Here is an 18,257-nt window from a genome sequence, read left to right on the forward strand (position 1 = left end):
GCTCTGTGACTCTGCTGGCATGAGGCATTTAATGGCTTCAAACTGAAAGAGAGTAGGTTTAGATTAGATATTAGGAAAAAAATTTGCTGTGAGAGTGGTGAGGCCCTGGCACAGGTTGCCCAGAGAAGCTGTGGCTGCCCCATTCCTGGAAGTGTCCAAGGCCAGGTTGGACAGGGCTTGGAGCAACCTGGGATAGTGGAAGGTGTTGCTGCCCGTGGTAGAGTGTTGGAACAAGATAGTCTTTAAGGTCCCTTCCAACCCAGACCATTCTGTGATCATTTGCATGGAGCTTTAAACATGACAGGGGAGTCAAATAAAATACTGGTTTTCTAATAAACAAAGTATTTAGGAGTAGAGTGAATTAGACGTTAAGCCGTCAGTAAGAAGGATTTGTGGATGTTTGCCCTGGAAATTCCCTAATATCCCAATCCCAGGGATTTATACATATGTATGGGTATCTCCACCTACCTTGGCTGCAGCCTGAGCTCCATGCAGGTGACTCTGCTGACATGGGTGAGTTTTCATGATTATGGTTTAGTTCTGAAAGAGAAATTTGTAAGCAATGTTGAATTGAGTTCATATCACTTACCTTGATTTATGTTTGAGCTGAGGTGAAAGAACTCTATCTGTGATTATAGACATCAAAGAGTATACTGAAATTCCATTTTGTAATGTACACATCATTTATCAAAACACTTCCCAATAATACCAACATTTGCTGCATAGAAATACAACATGATGAATTACCTGCTTTTCACCAGCTTTCTGAAGGCCAGGGAAGACAAACACAGGATTCTTGCAGAAATGTCAGACTCAGGGTGGGGAGGGAGACTGAAAACCAAAAACCCCAGAGCAGGCAGCAAAATCCATAGGCAGGGTGAGAATTTCAGGGAACTTCCAGTCCTGAGAGGAAACGAATTCCTTTGTTTTTTCCTCTCACCAAGAGCAGGAGCACCCCACCTGCTACAGGCAGAACATGTGTCACCTTTTGCAAAATTTGGCCTGCTTTAGTGCCTGCTCTTGGGATGCTGCTGATCTAAAAAAAGTACATTTTTACATCTAAAGCAGCAGTGATCTGGACTTGGATCTGTAACAGCAAGTTCTTGCCTGGAATCTTAAAAAAAAAAAAAGGCTTAGAAATATGCATTTTAAATTAAAACCAGCAAAAAATAAATAGCAGAAAACACTTTTATTTCTTGCTGAGCTTCTATTCAGTTCCTGCTTCCTGTGTTGACAGTGTAAGTTATACTTGGGCAGGAAAAAAAGGAAGCCCACAAACATAATTGCAACCATGTCTAATTAGGCAGAGCTATGTAAATTTAGCGTTTCTACATGATTATAAATGTCAGGAGAGCCTTAGATAAGACATGAGAGTTTTGAGTATCTCTTGTGTACCTAGTCTAGAATGTCCTTATTGCTAATCCTATTCATCTGGAGTTGCTTCCTAATTAGAATATTTATGGGCTAATAAGGAGGTGAACAAGACACTCCAGTTTGGTTCCAAAGGTGAGAGTAGGGATTCATTAGGCTCGGCGTCTCTGTTTTGATTGCTGTACAATGTAATTAACATTGTGCTAGACAATCATTTTAGATTTACCTTAACAACAAATATTTAAGATGATTCCTGTGGTTCCGTCTTTGAGCCTCTGTCTGCTGAAACCAAGAGCAGTGATGTCATCAGCTTTGAGAGATTTTGAGGTTCCTGGATGTTTTTTTCCTAGTTTATTTCTCAAACTATTTGACCTCTGCCTGTCAGTTACTGATGTTTCTGAGTTTTGGCTGTGCCAGCTAAAAGTGAATGTGGTTTGCATATTTTATGAATTCATGTTTTATGAATTTTAGATCACTAAGACCTATTTTACAGAAAATGCTTATTTTGAATTTTTTTCTTTTCCAGAATTTTCAGTTGCCTGTCTATATGCAGTGACCTGGTATAAAAAAGACATTTTAAAGTCAGATGTAGTTTAGCTGGTTTTAGGTTATATTGCCCTGAAAGTGCAGTCACTGCCTGACATTGTGTCTGATTCTCTTAATTTTTCTTCTGGAAGGTTCTTTCCCACCAGGAGCCCCACTGACCCCAGGCACAGCAGCAGCAGGAAAAATGCCTCCTACATCCAGATCAAGATAGTACCAGGGCAATCCTATGAGTTTTGTCCCACTGGGTTGTAGACATTAGTGATCCATTGCTGTGTGAGGATTTGGAGGCTTCCTTAGTGGGATCTAGTCATCTCCTCTTTTCCCCCTTGAATACAAATATTCAAGTGCTGAATTGTCCTTATATTTTTGCCAGTGCAGTGGCCAGGCTCAAAGTCAACTCCTTTCCAAGGGCAAGCAGCTGAAAGCAAAACCTGGGGGGCTTGATCTCCTCTCTTTGCTTTCCTTCCCATGCTGAGCAATGGTCTCATTGTCTGAGAAAACAGCGTTCTGTGGCTTTAAAGGTGTTATCAGAAAAGTTGTTAAGATGGCAAGTCACGTTAGTTGAAGTCTTCTCTGTATAAATTACGGTTGGGTACGGTGATCTCATAGATAATGATAAATATAGCAACATTCTACTGCTGATGGAAATCATTATCAGCCATTATCAACTTTAATTAATATATTCACATTATTCAAATCCAGGTAGAAAATGTTCTTTGGCATCAAGTCTGGAGGAATATGGATTGTGGTTTTTGTGCAGCTTGAAAAGCAGCTGGCAACAGGGAAGCAGCTCTGGTGAGACACTTTGTTTAGATTCGGGGTCCAGCACACTGTTTGTCCCATACATCTCACCCATTTTCCATGTCTGTGTGCAAGGGCTGGAAGATATGATGTTTCCCAGGGTTGTTTCTCTCCTTGGAGCACTGTTCCCACACCAGAAGAGCTTTCTGTTGTTTGTGGCATCTCAGTTGTCTCCGTAGCAACCAGGGTAATGGTAGGGAATACACAATTGCAGATGCTTGGGATGAGCACTGGTAGCAAATGTTCTTTGCCATGAAAAATGATTGAAAACAAACAGAAAATATGGACTAAATAAACCTCTGCTAGGTTCTAAATGGAATGCTTCTTGAAAATTTCCATTAGACCTTAACAGCTCTTTAAATAAATAACCAGTATGTCCCCTTCTATCTGAGGGTTTCCATCTGTTGATTTTGTTTGTTTTCCTTTCTTCCATTTTGTGAAGATTCCAAGGCCCAGTCCTGCCAGGTGCTGCACACCCAGCCCCCAGAGATGCTCTGGGCACACGGGGATGAACATCCCCTTCCAACTTGGAAAAGAATCTGAAAAATAACATCATACTGATGTACAAGACTTGCCACTCCAGAAGCAAAGCCATAGAACTCTGCATCCACACCCCCCTACTGCCAAAGAAAGTGCCAGCCCAGGATGGTCTTTCCTGTTTCAAACAGGGCAGGGAAAATGGGATCTCTCTGATGTATGTTGTGTATTCCACTTCCACACTTCAAAGTGACAGAGCTGACTGTGGGGCAAGAACTGTCCTCTCCATCTGTGACTCTGTGGGGTAATGGCTTAGTTAGAGACCTTAACAACTCAAAATAAGGACCTGTTACAACTGGTTCAAGGTGGCACTTTATTTCTGCTGTCAGATAATACATTTCTAAATCTGGACTGTTCTGACATTTCCTAGGAGAAAAGAGAAATAAAAAATCCATACAGCTCCCATTAACTGAGAGAGAGGTAAATACTCCTGCTAGTGGGGTGAGATAAAACCTTTTCACCTCTGGGACACAAATGTGAGTGCAACTTATGATAAAATTAAATGCATTTCATGATCTCACCTTACTCTCCACAGGGAGTTAATCCATCTCACAAAATTCTTGACACATACTTATCACAGCCTCCAGCTTCTTCTGGGAGAGACCAAGGACCAGAGTCCTAAATCCCTTCACATCCTGCCTGAAGAGGTTGGTCCCACCAGGTCCACGTGGAGCCTGGTCTAACAGCCTTGATTCTTGCTTACAGTGAAGTATCTCAGCTTCTGGTCCTTCTGCTTACACAGCATGGTTTTGTCTGAGAAATGGAGGAAATAAAGCAACATATGCAACATTTGTTTAGTGTAAGCTCATACACCACCTCTGGAACCTGAGGTGAGCAGCTCTACAGAAGCTTAACATCACATTCTGCTGTAGGAGTAGGATAAATATTAATTTTCTTTTTCAGAAGTGCACATCTCACCAGTATTTTGGAGAGTGTTAAACTTTGAATCTCATCAGCTCCTTCTAAATCTTCTACAGGGTTAAGAGGTTAAACTGGATTCTGAAGAAAATATTGGTGCAGTTTTGGGGGCATTTCCCTTGAATCATGCAGGCAGCTGAGATTTTAGAACATGGACCACACGCAGCTGAGATGGTTTCATTGGAATTCCACATCACAACCAAAGCAGAAATAGTTAGTCTTAAAGGGAGTTCTTTATCCCACAATGTCCCCTTTCCTTTGCAATTGTCAGAAAGTATCAGTACTAGAATAAAGATATCATTTGCAACAAAAAATAACAGGTAGTACATGGTAGCCTTAAGTGGGAGAAGATATCCCAGGCTTACTGGAGGTAGCATGAAGCAGATCCTGTGGAGTGACTAAGGCACTGTAAATCCATACCCCAGCTTGTCTCAGAGTAGTTTTTATTATGTACCCATATCCTTAGTCTGAAGTTAGGTTTTGCTGGGCTAGAACTGTCACTGAGTCTGAAACGGATGAATTGCTACCCAAAACTTGTAGTCAGTCTAGTTAGAGGGGCAAAAAGCTTCTTTTTGCAGTAATTGTGCTCAGGAAACTGGTGCAACTCAGCCAAGGGACTTTCTTGCACATAGAAACAGGTCTCAGCTGAGGGTGGAGGTAAAGGAAGTAATGTTGGGGGATGGATTTGATCAATACAGCTTTACTTATACGCATAAATAAGGCTTAAAACTGCATTCAGCATCTCTGACTGGACTCCCCAAACTGATGAATGCCTCTGAAAAAGAGTCTTAATTCCCCTACCTGTTCCCCATTTGAGAAACAGGGATAATTCCCAGCTCGCAGAAGTTTAATGAGTATGAATTTGTCAATATTTATGCCTACAAAGAAAATAAAATATGCTAGAATTATTTATAGCATTTTGGTAAGCTCGTCAGAGCAGCATCATATATGATCAGGTCATGGGTTAACAAGGATTAATTATCTTGGCAGAATTATGCTTTGCAATTTTTCATTTCAGTCTGTTACTTTTGAGTATTTGATAATGTAGCCTACTAAATTCAGGGTCATTTTGCTTCTTGTATGAAATTCAGCACTCCCATACGTAAATGTTTTTTAAGAGGAAATGTAGCCAGAATTGGAGAGAACTGAAGTGCTGAAATTTCCTCTTGCAGCTAATAGCCAAGAAACTGTTATATTCCTCCAATTTTGTAACTGCAAGAATTGCATTTTATCACATAAAGGTGGTTGGCAAGTTCTTCTTTCATACCTCGTGGCAATGTGAAGTTAATTCTGTAGTACAGGAACTTGGAAGGTTGTCAAGGGGTCTCTATGGTGCCGACTCCTTTACAAAATTTCCCCTGCTACAATGGAACCTGCTCCTGGTCACCTAAAGGCCTTTGACACATGCAAAGATCCTGCACATCCCTTAGATGACAGAAAGCATAGAAATTAAATGCTGCTTGATTAAGGCCCTGATCTGAGAAAATTAAATTGTGCCTTCAATTATTGCAATGGCTTGTGGCTGCTGCTCCATCCTCCTGTCACACATGGTCACCAGAAAGAGCCCAAGGTACCCTGCCAAAGGTCTCCCTGTACAGCTAGGACAGTTTAGAATTATTAAAAATCCTTCTCATTCTACTCCCTCCTCTTTCAAATTAATAAACACGGCATTTAATTTCACACTCTGTACACCAATGTGCTTCTTCTGGAGCGCTCTGAAAAACTGCTCGGACCGGACCTTCTGCCACTGACATGGGGCAGTTTGTCTCTGGGTTACAGTGACTGCTCTCTTTGGAGTCTCACCTGGACATACAGGGACTCTGCTAACAGAGATCTGATTAAGGTTGACAGGCCCAGTGTGGGAAGGAAAACGTCCCTGCTCGTCACAGCGAGCTCTCGCAGTGGCACTCGGCCAGCCTGGCGTCTCAGTCATTTCATTTATCAGCAGTTCTTCAGTTTATCATGAAGTCATTTGTTCCTGTTCCTCATTTCCCCAGTTTTATCTCTTGTCTGAAACCCTCTGAGCAGGCAGTATATTGAGTTGTACAGGTCTGCACTCTCCAAAGCAGAGAGCAGGTACTCTGGGGGGCAGCGGAGCTCTGCTGGAGCCGGGCTCACGTGGAGGCGTCTGCAAAGCCTCTGAGCCACCAGAGACTGGGGCTCAGACCTCATCAGACTGTTTCTCTGCTGAGTCTTTGGGTACAATTGAACCCAAAGGAGGCAGCATCACCGAAACTACGTTTTCCCAAATGCCCTGCAGCCATTTCCTATTGCAGTAGGACCATGACTGCTCAATATAGCAGTCAGTATTTTCCTGGGATTGCTCTGTTTCTTGTTCCCCAAGTGCTGTACCCCAGAGAGCAGTGAGTGCTGACAGCCATCAGGAAGCTCCACAGGAAGGTCTGCACTATTAAGATTGCTCTCTCTGCAAATATTTCTTCGTTTTGGTGGCCTTTCTTTTGTAAGAGTACACATAATTGCCCATTTGTGACTTCACTCAAATCCATTAATAAAATGTTTAATAAAAAATCTTTCTTCTCTATTTGTCTAATACAGCTAGATATAAACATTAGACTCATTAGCTTGTAAAAAACAGCTGAGATGCCTCATTCTGAAAAGTATAGCATTTTATCCTCCATTAATCTTAGATCTTGTTCAGTGAGTGATTTGTACCATCGAGATGATCGTAGCTGTGTAGCACTTGGTAAGTTATCACAAACTTTATTACCGTATTTTGGTCTGGACTTAAGTGCTTTTTCCGTCAGATTCAGTCTGAATTGTAGCCCTTCTTCTACACCAAAATGTAGCACAACAATCAAATACTGAATCAACTGCAGGTTTTATTTCCTATATGTTACATCTTTGGCATTATTGATATATAGAAAATGGAAAAGATCAAATCTTGCTCGTGCACAAATGTCTTTGTTTCCTGTCCTGTGTCTCCACCCAGCTCAAAATACTTCACTCGCAGGATGAGCTTTTAGTTAATTTTCTCACTGCTTTGAAGATCTTCTGAAGATCTTTTCCTTTGCCCCTGTTTGCACCTAAAAATTGAGTTTCCTGTAGATAGAAGGTCTTGCAGGTTAACTCAGGTAGCATCCATAGGGCAGCCAGAGCAGGGCTGACTTGGTACCTTACAAAGCAACTCAAGAGCTGGCAAACCTCCGTGCCTCCAAAGGTCCAAGTTTGCAGAGGAGGGTGATGGAAGAGGCAGGGAGGACTTTTTGCTGAATGTCCCTGGCACTGGTCCAGCAGACCAACATCAGTGTGGTACCAGGCGTGGTACCCACGATGGCTTTTAAATGAGAGGGGCCTCCAGCTGAGTCTGCACTGACTCGACCTGGGCAGTTGGTCATGGCTGGGGCATGGAGCGTAGCCCTCTTCCAAGCTGGGGAAACAAAGCCATTTGCAGGCAGAGCTGGCTTTGACAAAAGCCCCCATTACTATTTCTGACTTCACAACCAAACCAAATTTCTTTTCCAGTAGTTGTCAATCACGTTCTCTCTCAGCAAATTGACACAACATGACCCTGCCCATCCTGGGTAACACAGCTCTTAAGCGAAATACAATAGGGAACATCTCACATTAATCTCTTCTCCGTTATTTGACTGTTTTCCACTAACCTTTCATTCTGCCAAATTTAATTAAATCAGCTGCTTTTCCGGCTATAACCTGTTCCTTCACTGTTTGGATGTTCCCTTCAATTCATAACAGTGAAGGCACATATCATATGCACCTAGCAGGGACTTGGCCAAGCTATTTTCTTAAAACAATTCTCACCAAAGAATAACAAATGACAGCAAATGAGTTTATTTTATCCAGACCATAAGGAGTCAATAGAGTACAGATTTCTTGAGACTTGTGTTGTGCTCCTGACTGCCAATAATTTTTAAATCCATGATCCTTGTATTGTACATACCACATGTATATATATAACATTAGACAAAATGGTTTGAATATTTTACATTGATTTTATTTTTTTAATTGCTGCATTGATAGGTTTTAAAAAACCTCATGCTCCTCAGAATAAAAAGATCTGACTATAGCAGCGAGTGTAGAATTTCAAGCCTATCTGCAGAAATGAGACCAAGTATAAATAATGAGCAATATTATGAATATTTATTCACCTACACTGATCTTTCTGATGATCTTTTTCAAGCTTCCAGCCTGACAGATCTTAAGAAAGCAGTTTTACCTGAATTGTGAAAGGTTTTTCTTCCTCTTTCTAATCAAGCGTGATATACCAGAAAACAAATCAGGCTGATAAAAACAGAAGTCAGGCTTACAAGAAAAACAGCTGTAACAGCTAAATGGCTTAAAGCAGGGAAAGTAGGAAAACAGCATGTGGGGCTAATGATGGGTGGTTTTCAGGTTTCAGAATACATTAAGGCATTCTCCCTGTTTATTAAATTGCTCTGGCAGCATTTGACAGCAAAGGTTTTTTTGGATTATAAGAGTGCAATGGACATAACTAGGATATTTTTTTTATCCTAAAGCCTGGCCTTTGGGTAATCAGCAAGAAGTTACACGCTGTAGGAAGAATTTGGTTTGCACAAGTCCAAAGAAGGTTGTTTTTTATTTTTAAAAAAAAGTGTTTCTGAGATTGTTGTTTACTGTCCCTTCTCTGCAGTCTGCCTTGAGATTTTGGACTTTTTCTGTCTCAGCACTCACTCCTTTTGTCAGTAAGTGGCAAACACAACCTGGAAGCAGCATCAATTTAATGCTGGCATATTTACCAAAGGGCACCTCTCTGCAGCTGCGTGACCACCCAATGTTGAACTATTGCTTGTCTCTCCCTGCCCAAGAAAAGCCAAATGTAATTTCATGGTTTTACAAAAATTGCCTCAGCCAAGACTTAGAAGGCTTATTCCTCAGGTCTCCCTTTAAGTGCTCTTTGTGAGATGACCTGGCATCTCTGGAGCACAAAGGCTGCAGAATATTGACAGAAGTTGAAAGCAGGGTAGGAGTTGGTTCTTTTTTTTGAGGGATACAGACGGACACAAGCTCTGTACCAGTTCCCTGTGCAGAGAGAAGGGTGCTGGAGGTGTTCTACAGCCCTCCTCAACCCAGTGTCTGAGTGCTTCAACCAGTGAGTGGATTTTTGTTTTCATGGTATCACTGTGACATAAGAAAGAGTTTTAATTTCATTTTGAAGTGTTATATTCAATTTCTTTGAGGCACAGAAAAATTAAACGAGCTATTAAAGGTCACTTGGAGAGGGTTCAGGAAAATGCTGAAAAAATCCAGGTCTTCCAAGCTGCAACCTGCAGCCTTAATCACAACCCTCCTCTGTTTTGGCACAGTGGCTGTAGTCAGAATCAAAATACATTATCCAAGACACTCTTCGTATCTTTTGTTTTTAATGAAATTTATCTGTAGCTCATACCATCTCACTGCCACTCCCTTGCATGACTGTCAGAAGCATGAAATTCATTTTCCTTATTTCTCTTTGGCTTCTTTGTGGACTTGTTTGGTCTGTAGTTTGGATCACCGAAGAGAGAGATGTAACCAGTTTCTAATGATTCTGTGATTCTAATGTTGGCATTAAATGAGAGAACCATATGAGAAGCTCATTAACTGACAGTCTTTATGAACAGGAAAGTCGATACTATCCCAGGATAGAGATACTGTTACAGCAGAGTTTCTGAGAATAATTTTGAAGTCAGCTCATAGCACCTGAATAGCTTCAATATTGCTGTACCCGACTCAGGTGCCTTTATGGGGCTTCTTGGGGTGGGGAAATCTATCAAGTCCCTAAGTGATATATTGCTATATCAAGCATTTCAAGACTAGAAAAGAAATGCTACAGAATGCTGATCTCTTTTTGGTGGTGGTGTTCTTTTCTCACTTATCTTCTGAAAACAGCCCAGTCCTTATTTTCTGTTTGCTCCAGGCTTGCTGTCTTATTTGCCAAGGCTCAGTCTAAAAAAAAAAAAAAAACCAAAAAAATCCCAACAAATGTTATGTTCATGTTATAAAATTTCCCCAAACCAGAAAATACTGTCACAGTCTTAAATATAGAGGTACTGCTTACATTCTGGATGAGCTATAAAGAATGAGGACAATTTCAAAGCACTATTTCAGATATGAAAAACATTCTTTGGGTTTAAAAGTTTTTTAAGCAAATACATCCAAGTTTTGACAAATGTCTGTGCTCAAATATCAGATAAAAGCTGTTGTGACCTCTGATGCCCACACTCTGCAACTCGAAATCCAGAACAAGTATTAGGTTAATAACAGACCCTACCTTGCTATTAACCTTGTACACAGCACACTTCAAAACATGCTGTTGCCATCAGAGGTGCCCAGCTGGGGTCAGAGCCTGGCAAACCTCCTGCAAGGAGTGTTTAGGTCACTTGACTGTTTTGGTGGATGTGTTTTCCTATAGGTCCCTTTCTTTGGGCAGACGTTGCTGCATTGATATTCCACAGTGTTCCACCATGGTGGGGTTTCAGCTTGGGTGTTTTTTTTAAAACCTTGATAGCCCAGGCTCAGTGTCTAGTCCCTCAGGGGTAAAACTAATATATATATATATATAGATAGATATATCTTAGATGAATGTAGTTGCAGCATATTGCACTCAAAGCAACTCTGATCCTGTTTAATACAGCCATCCCAATGCACAGTATTGCTGGCACCAGGCATTATTAAGAAAACCATTAAAATGATCCATCAAGATCCCCAGTCTGTGTTACCATTTTCAGTTATTTGTCTGCTGGTGGGTTGGTTTTGTTTCGGGGCTTTTTAGTGCTTGGAGCTTCTATTTCTGAGCTTCCCTGTGTATCCCTGACAACTGGCAGATCGCTTTCTGAGCTGAGATGCTCAGTCAGTGGCCCTGCTCCTGGATCTGGCTGTTCAGCAACGCCCTGGCTCTCACCATGAGATGAGGTGGACGAGCAATTCTGTTTGGTTCACATGTCTTCTGTTCAGGAGGCTCCAGGGAGATATGGCCAGGATGCTGGAAGGCTTTCAGGGTGCCTGCTGGGGTCTGCTCTGTACCGAGTGCGTCCTTTGGAAAGGTTTCCACTTCACCACTTTCACTGTCTGAATAACACAAGAAAAGGCAGCCAGGGGCAACAGTCACTGAACTATTTGGTCTCACGCTACTAAAAGGCCAAACAGAGTAGACTCCTGAAAGGCTTTCCAGCGTTCTTTGATGTTATAACCTCTGTGTGATAAAAAGATCATATTCGCTTTCTTTCAGGTAACTTTTAAAGCACTTCCTCATGCTTTCATAGGAAAGCTCAGCTCACTGTTGCTGAGTGTTGTACTCACCACCCGAAGCTGTTTGTCTTTCAGAAGCTGCCACACAAAAGAGAAAATAGCTGCTAATCTGGAGCAGGTGCCATTGACACCTATGTGGGAGACTCAACACCCACCCTGGGAGAAACTGGAAAAGTTGATGGCATGTCTGGTGGTTCCAAATGGGTTAAAAGGTGTAAATTGTAACACATTAATATACTATCTTAAAGTGCAGTAGCTTAAGAGATGAGTTGCATAAGCTGTGAGATCCCACTGGTTACAGTCTCAGGTGCTGAGAGGGAAAGTGTTAAGTAGTTTCATTGCTGGTTGTTAATCAGACTGCCAGGAGGAAGCATTAAAGGTGGATGTCAGTACAGCAGCAGTGCCAAGGATTTTCACTGAGGTTGGCCTGTGGCCTCTAGACCTTCATTTGTCTCAGAAAACATGGTATGTGTTAGGCTGGTTTTTGAAGGTGTGTGGAACAGCTCTTCCAGACTGGAGGTGTGGGTGCTCTGGCCAGTGAGTTGGAGCAGGCACTGACTGCCAACAAAACGACTCCTGGGTAAATATTTTCCTTCTTTGAGTCAGGCAGGCTCAGTGATGCTGGCACAAATCCTCTGCTGTGTGGGGAGTTGGCACCAGAAGTCATCCTCTCCCTTCCTCCTTCTTAAAGCCCAGCTCAGTATGTGGGAGTGTGCTATGGAGAATGAGGGGGAGAGCTGTGGGTGGTGGGATGAGGCTTTTCCTGAGACAGAGGCATTTATCCATGCTGGATTACAGGCAGGTTCAGGAATACAGGAATACACAGGGTCTGACCAGCATGTCGGGACCAGAGCATTCCCAACAATCCCTTTGCTAAGGAAGAGAGGCAGCTTGATGAACATACTGCTATTTCCAGGGGAGTAAACTGTGCCCTGCTGGACAGAGATAGACCAGCACTGCCCCTGCTTGGGGGCTCTGTAATCACAAGTAGCTCATAAAATCCAATACACCAGAGGCTTGTGGATGGGGAACACCATGCCATGCTGGAAGAAAAGCCAATATAGCCCCAGCCAAGTGGAGAAAATAAACCTGGCTGTTTAGTACTGTAGCCCAGTTAGTTCTAAAAATTGGGTCCCCTCCCTTGTTTTACGCTTGTCTTATCAGAAACATGAACACCTCTGGTGGTATCTGGTCCTACACAGCAAGGCTGAGATGGAGTAAAACTACATCTTTTTACCTCAGGCAACAGCCTGTGCATTAAGATTCACAGGTCCAGGTTTTGATGTTTGCCAAGGATGCTGCAGATATGGTGTAATGCTGCATTATGTGTAAGAAATAAAAAGGTCAAGGTATATCAAAGACTCTGCTCAACTCTGGCACAGGGATGGAGCTCACTCACCACCACCTCTGGGGGGCTGTGAAAGGTGCTGGGGCTGCTCTGGGTGTTCTGTGCAAGCTGCTTTCTTCTCAGAGCTTTGAGAATAGGACCTTCTGCTGGGAATCTGTGTTCAGAATTAACCGTGGCTAAGTAGGGAGTATTAAGGGATAAATGCTTTAAAAGGTCTGCCTGTGGGCTTTGTGTAAATGGTGGCTAGTTAAGTCTTTTTGGGAAAAATATTTCTGCTAGAGTCAAATTAATGTTTGGGGGAGTTTGTTTATTTGTTTTAAAATTGGCTTTCCTGGCTCTGGTGCAGTATTTATTAATGGTATGTTCACCATCAACTATCTGGTACCCAAAAAAGTGAACATCAAGACCTCACTACCATGCAAAGAAATTATTCTGAAAACAAACCAGAAGAACATCTCATATTCTTCTCATCAGTTTTGCACAATTAAGGGAACATGAAAAAACGCATAGATAAAAAGAAGATGTGAGGATAACCATGGGAGGAAATAGGATTTAGATTTTCTGTCTCCTTCACCAGTAGGTTCCTACTAATACATGCTACATCCTGGTACCCTTATTTGCTTTACCAGACGTGATGCTAAAATTAGCTAGTCATACATTTCTCAGGAAGTGGTAATTAATTGGACAATATTTGTACAGAGCTTTGAAAATGTAGGTCCTAATTTTGCAAACCCCTTGTCCATAATGCAGATTAATATAATCACATAATTACCACATTTCTGGACTTTGTTATACACAACTACCCAGCTCATGTGTGATGTATAATAATTGCATGTGTAAACCAGGAATAGCCATATTTCTCAAACACTCTGCATGTGCATTGGAAAACTGGGATCACAGGTAGCCCTTCATTACTAGGACGTCATTTTAAAATACTTTGTTCTTTTAAACTCTGTCTCTGAACATGATTTATTTTTGTTTAGAACCTCTCTCAGCAAGACCATGCTCTGCTCAGCTGGGATTTGAGCCGGTGCCTCTCATGCCAGACTCTGTCTTGATGGGAAGAGCCACTTGCAATATCTGTAATTTTGTTTAGGGCACCTGTTCCTTTGTGTGTGCCAATGGAGTGGGCTGGTTTGGTGGTAGCAGTCAGTGCTGGGTTTTAAACCATTTTCACACAGACATTTTGTGGTATTTGGACTGAAAAGGGTTTTCTTCTTTTTCTTTCTAGAAAGTTGTTTGTATGCAGAGAATGCTGAGAGATCTGCCTTCTGCTTTAGCTCAGTTTGTCATAATATCTACCTAGACCAAAAGGATTTTAGCCTTAATTTAATACATTCTGTTGAATGTTTTTGCTCCCCAGACCCTGTATTGGATTGCTCCAGCATCTCACTCCTTTAGTGGTGAAGGACCTACTAATTTCCAGCCTAAATTTATTCGTGGCCAGTTTATACCCATTTGTTCTTGTGTCAACATTGTCCTTTAGTTTAAATTGCTTCTTTGCCTTCCTAGTGTTTATCCTCCTGATGTATTTATAGACAGTAATCATATCTGCTATCAGCCTTCATTTTGCTAGACTAAACAAGCCAAGCTCTTCTGGGCTCTTCTCCGGTGATGGGCTCTTCACTGCCAGCACCTGGTTGGATCCGGGTTGCTCAGCAGCGAGTAGAAGGGCTTGGATTGCTCCCAGCATCCCGATGAGCCCCCAGTGCTTGGCACAAGGATTTAGGAGTGCCATATCTGCAGTGCTGATACTGCACACAGGGAGTTTGCCAACGGCGTTTGTGTCTTGCTCGGCAGCAGGGAGCTGGTGGGGCATGGGGATAGTTCTCCTCTCCCACGTCCAATAAATCAACTTCCAGAAAAGTTTTGTTATTGGTCCCTTGCTGCATTATCCTGTATTTTGTGCTATTAAATCACATCTTGTTTCTGTCACCTAATTGTCAGGTTACCCTTCTTCCAAGCTGTCATTCCTCCTGTACAGGGCACTGATACCTTTTTAACTGAGCCCTTGACCAACTTCCTATTAACCAGCTTAACCAATTTCTTCAACTAATTCCCATCCTCTCTAGTTTAGCTGATGTATTTCTTTGAGGCACTGTATCAGATGATTGACAGAAGAGCAGACAGATTAGATCTGCCACAGTTCCCTTAATTATTCCTTCCTTCGTAATTTTTCCTTCAAGAGCCCTTCTTAGTTTTTAGGTCAGACTAAAAGCTCTGCACTTATCAAGATGAGGTCTTTTTTTCCTTGGCTTAAGTAGAAGCAGCACATTTACTTTGCTGTAGCATGAAGATTTGTTAGACTTATTAAAAATACTGGCCACAGGACCTCCTACAGGCTTCAGGGGGGTTTAGTCTAGACCCCCTTGGGGCAGAGTCTCATTTCCTTAGTTCCACAGCATCACCATCAGAGCAAACATATAGCAAATGTTAGGACCATTTTGGTTTACCTCTATGCTGTAGTTTCTGCCCTGCGCTGTTTAAAATGTCATTTTTGTAAAGAAAGAGAATGGGAGAATTATTCTGTATTACCAAAATGCCATCAAGAAAATGTCTCTCGTGCTCGGGGCCATGAGGCTGCCTTTTTTTTTTTAATAGTCGTAACAATAATAATGCTATTAGGACAACAAACTAAGATGCCCCTGGAGATGATGTGACAAATTGGAAGGACATGCTGAAATTGAAATTGATTGAATAGTTCAATAAAATCAGCTTAATGCACAAAAGCAAAAAGATTAGCTACAGAAAAACAAAAAAATCAGTAATTTGTTATCTGCTGGGGCCAATCTCACTGGAGATTGAATTAGTTATAAACTGAAACTAGGTACTTGAAAGGAGCACCCTTATATATCCACAGTGCTGGAGCCTTTCGGACAGAACTGGATGTGGGTGGCAACCATGAGCCTGAAGGCTTGGCAGATCTCAGACTATTTCCATTTGGTGGACTTAGCAGTGTTGGCTTTATGGCTGGACTCAATGATCTTAAAGGTGTTTTCCACCCTAAATGTTTCTGTGGTTTCTTATGTCTGAGTTTTTTACAGCATTTGTGTACCAACCAAGACCATACTCCATGTCAGATTACACTTTTGCTCTAAACTCAGTAGTTCTGTCTTCAGCTGATGGAAATCAGAGCAACTTTGGTGATATCTCTAAGATTCCACCAGCAACTCACTTCTGCTGTGTTACCTGATGGCTGCAGCTGCCTCTGGTATCCTGGGATGCAGCTCCCATCTCCAGCATGTGCACTCCCATCCTGGTCCTACCTGATCACTCCATCCATTTGAGATCTGCTGTAATTCCTCACATTTTCTCCCCAGGCTTGGACTCCCTGCACTTGCTGCACAAGTGCTGTGCTCCTTTGCCATCCTTCCCCTCTTCCCATCCTACACCAGCTCTTTGTGACTGGTACATTTGCACATTACTAAATTCCTGTAATTTTCCTTTTTTTTTTTTTGCTGTTGTATGATCTGATTGATATCATCTGGCTTTTAAACTTCTTTAATCCGGTGTTCTGGATTTATGTGGGGTTTTTTATTAACACTGTGCTACAGAGCTCAGTGAATAGCATTTTGTTAAATAAAACAACTCTGTTGTAAACCTGAGGTCTGTGAGTACACACACGCACATGTCATCAGTGTGTGTAATTTAATAAGCAGTAGAATGGAGAAGTAAACCAAACTCTTAAACGAGACTTTCTACTTCCTTGCCATCTCTTGAGAGGATTCATTTTCTAAGGGAAGTGCTGGTTAAGCAGCTGAAAGGAGCTGGAGGGGGTGGGAGTTGTGCAGGCTGGTCCCAGGATGAGTAAGTGCTGTGCAGACGGAGTGTGACCTTACCCAAGATCTGTGGTGTATTCTCAGAGTTCAGACTGAAGTTTGCATGACACAGTCTCAGGTTTTAGAAGTGCTTTTGACACAAACAGAGCTGCCTTTGCCATGCCCTCGCTGGGGGCTCAGTGGTGGGCACACGTGGGAGCAGGACTTGGGAGACACATGGAAAAATGGTGACATGCCAGGGTAACAAGCACTTGCTGATGGGAGCTGTTCCATCACACTCTCAGCTGATAGAAAAGAAGGAACATTTTTTTCCTGCAGTTGCTGCCAAAGGACTGAGGCTTTGACAATAACCTGTGACAGCCACCCTGTCAGGTCAGAAGCAGTCTGGGGTCTCTCTCACTGCAACCAGGAACATTAGAGGTGGCTTTTCCATTTAAATGCACTGTTGAAATGAGTCTCTCATGTGGGCCTCCAGCCTGTTTTTCTAATTTGTGTGAAACCTGATTGCTGCTATTTTTTTAAATATCTTCCTCTGTTATATGGTTTAAACCTAATTTGGCTCACAAGTATTTGGCCTGTTAGGGAATACTTCCATCAACCTCCCAAGTTGTCTATAAGGGAGAATAAGGAAGGAAAAGCTAAATATGAAATAGAAATTACATTCACTAATAAGGACATTTCAGCCTTAGCCGGTGCTTTACAAATGGAGTAATGAACAGCACCTTCTTGCATGAGGCAAAACAAGGGCTAACAATAGTTTCTCCCTCATGTTTTATTATACAAGGTAGGAAGAGATAATGAAAGTGCATTTCCATAATATATTCCAGTTGCAAGGTGCTGATGGATCCCTGAGTGTGATGCCATGTCAATTTAGCAGGTCAATTAAAAGTCCTGAAATCAAGATAAAGCTGAAATTCAGATCTCTTATTCTGGCAACTCAGAAGAATTAAAGAATTGAGCCAATTACAGCACTTTGAGAATGTTTGCATGGGAATAGAGAGACCTAATTGACCTAATTCTTGCCCTTTGAAATTCCAGAGGACATCTGACATTCTACACACACCCATAGCGTGGGCACCTGGAGGGAGCAGCCCCGAGTACCCGAGCTGTGTTCTGAGAGCAGGAGCAGTCCAGCACATGGCTGGTCTCTTCTTGCATCAAAGTCCCTCCACTTGACTTTACAAAAAGCTTTTCCTGCATAAAGTTGTGCCTCCACTTGGTTTACACACCTTTTGGTTTTGGCTGGATCTCTCCCTGTTTCTCGGCACATCCCTTTGCCCATAATTCAGGAGAGGAGCTTTGCTTTCCTATCTGCCTGTAAAGTGCTCTGTGAGCAAGACACACATTGAGATCAATGGTAAATTCTACAGATCCAGATGAAAATTCATTGTTAAGGGCAGTTTTACAGATTAGGAGACTTTTCTCAGTGCAGACAGATATTCCCAAGTAAAGAGACATCCCAGGGAGATGTATCCACATGCAAGATCAGATGGCCTCTCCTGTTTTTTTCAGGTTTATTTTCCAGTTGCATTGACGTACAGCATCTTTTAGAACTTCACTGTGTGATTTTTATGGCTGGCTCTGTGAAGCTTTTTTCTTTGAGAGCCTTGTTGTAGGGGATGCTCAGGAATTTAAATAAGTTCCACTGAACTTCTGTTTGTTGCACTGAATTATTTTTTTCTTCCATACTGTACTTAAATTCTCCTTATTTACTGAGATTGTGTTAAGGATTG

The 18,257-nt window shown here is 42.0% G+C and overlaps 1 protein-coding gene across 1 annotated transcript in view; it reads left to right on the forward strand.

Moving 5' to 3' along the window:
* Nucleotides 1–18,257, forward strand: part of CDH4 (cadherin 4) — a 427,411-nt gene that overhangs the window by 365,755 nt on the left and 43,399 nt on the right. The gene's annotated exons all lie outside the window — the stretch shown is intronic.

This window comes from Manacus candei, unplaced genomic scaffold, assembly GCF_025592945.1.
Source record: "Manacus candei isolate 608988 ecotype Guabito, Panama unplaced genomic scaffold, ASM2559294v1 h1tg000057l, whole genome shotgun sequence".
In the NCBI taxonomy this organism is placed as follows: domain Eukaryota; kingdom Metazoa; phylum Chordata; class Aves; order Passeriformes; family Pipridae; genus Manacus; species Manacus candei.